Here is a 2,500-nt window from a genome sequence, read left to right as displayed (position 1 = left end):
TGGAGGGAAAACAAAGACCTTATTCAAGCTGAGAAATATTTCATTCTAATTTTATTTTTAAATTTGTAAACCTAATATACTATTTTTGAGTTCTGAGTTATCTAATCCATATTAATATTATAAATTCGAAAGTAACTGTGTCTGTCTGTTACTCTTTCACTCCTAAACGGCTAAACGGATTTTGATGAAATTTGGTATGGTGTTATATGATAACCTAGAAATGGTCATAAGCTATAAATAATTACGCCATCGTTCTTAGGGGGTAGGAAGTAGGCAGAAAACTGAATTGAGTTAGTGATTTTTGTATAGTTTTTGCTGGGTGTTTTGCTCTATCATGCCTAAATGGCTGAACGGATTTTGATGAAATTTAGTTAGGAGGTAGATAGTAATTTATTATTAGGTAGTTAAGGCAGAGAACTTAAAACATAGAGAAGGTGCAGGTTCGATGTCGAACATTTTATAGGATTGTAGTACGGAATTCACCTCACAACCACAGAATTCACGATGTGAAATGTTAACATTTTTAACAGTTCTCTCACATACTCAAACAGAGAATATGAAGAGAAATAAATATATGTATGTATTTTCGGCATATATTGACATGACATATATGTCCAAGCAGAGAATATTGAAGAAAAATAAGTTCTTTGATATTCCACTTTTAATAATTTTTTTTTAATAATACTAATAACTATTTTTGTATTATATTTCTTACTAATAGAAATTAAATTTATTACAACAATATACATATACATACATTAGAGTGATTAAAAAAAAAATTTTTGTTTTTCGTTTGGTACTCGGAAAAGTAGGTTCCTAGACACCTCTAAGGAAGCCTCTCCAAACATGAGTGTTTTATTGTAACGGGAAGATCCTCCTACATACAGTTTTCTATTTTTTCTTATTATCAGATAGAAAAATTTATATCTCGCTTCCAACTAAGTTAAAGTTTGATTATTTTTGGGAAATTTTTTTTATTTCTTATGAATTTTATAACTCAATGAAAAAAATTATTATGAATAGATTTTTGGAGAGGAAATCATATGGTAGTAGTAGTATTATCTATGTATCAGTCACAGTGAAGCGTGAACGGGTCCTCTAGTTAAATATACTCGTATGTGTATATACTGCACACCACATGGGGTTGTTTTTGTCTATACAATGCAGTACATGTGAGTGTATGTGTTATCATATAATTTATGTTGCATGGTTTGGGTTTTCAAGTGCATATTGCCCAAAAATAAGTAAATATGTTTATTACATTTCTTGAGTGCATGTGTATTACATATTAATGCATACGTGCCTCATATGTGTATGTATGTTGCATATAAATGCATTTATGTATGTTTTGTATTGTCTCTTCTTATCCAATATACATATGTGGACTGTATCAATAGTAAGATTTTTCTTATCTTATTTGACATTTGGGGAATATAATATATATAACGTTGTTGTCCGTCCTTTGGTAGCAACGAATATGTTCAATTTTGAACAAAAATTAAATTCGAGGAAGTTAGTGCTGCGCAACAATGGTTCGCTCGCTTCCGTTCTGGAAATTTCGATGTGAACGATGTACCTCGCTCTGGTCGATCTTCTTCTTCTTAATTGGCGTAGACACCGCTTACGCGATTATAGCCGAGTTAACAACAGCGCGCCAGTCGTTTCTTCTTTTCGCTAAGTGGCGCCAATTTGATATTCCAAGCGAAAGCAGGTCCTTCTCCACTTGGTCCTTCCAACGGAGTGGAGGTCTTCCTTTCCCTCTGTTTCCCCCTGCAGGTACTGCGTCGAATACTTTCTGAGCTGGAGTGTTTTCGTCCATCCGGACAACATGACCTAGCCAGCGTAGCCGCTATCTTTTAATTCGCTGAACTATGTCGATGTCGTCGTATATCTCGTACAGGTCATCGTTCCATCGATGCGGTATTCGCCGTGGCCAACGCGCAAAGGACCATAAATCTTTCGCAGAACTTTTCTCTCGAAAACTCGCAACGTCGACTCATCCGTTGTTGACATCGTCCAAGACTCTGCACCATATAGCAGGACGGGAATTATGAGTGACTTATAGAGTTTGTTTTTGTTTGTCGATAGAGGACTTTGCTTCTCAATTGCCTACTCAGTCCGAAGTAGCACCTGTTGGCAAGAGTTATTCTGCGTTGGATTTCTGGTCTATCTATTGTTGAAAAAGTCGATGAAATTATGGAAAAGATTCACCAGTACCGTCACATAAGCAGCCATGGCATCGCTAGGGAACTTAACATTCATCATTAAAAGTTTTTGAATCATTAAAAAAAGGTTGACTATTAAAAGAAGCTCGATATTTGGGTACCACATGAATTGTCTGTGAAAATTCTAATGGACCGAATTGACATCTGCGATTCTTTGTTGAAATGAAATGAAATCGAACCATTTCTGAAGCGAGTGATACCAGGAGACGAAAAATGGAATATACATATATGACAATAATGTGCGAAAAAAAGCGTTGTCCAAGCGTGGTGGAACT

This window comes from Bactrocera tryoni, unplaced genomic scaffold (genome assembly GCF_016617805.1).
Source record: "Bactrocera tryoni isolate S06 unplaced genomic scaffold, CSIRO_BtryS06_freeze2 scaffold_63, whole genome shotgun sequence".
NCBI classification, from domain to species: Eukaryota; Metazoa; Arthropoda; class Insecta; order Diptera; family Tephritidae; genus Bactrocera; species Bactrocera tryoni.
The sequence above is the reverse complement of the archived record's forward strand: the minus strand, read 5'-3'. Positions refer to the sequence as shown.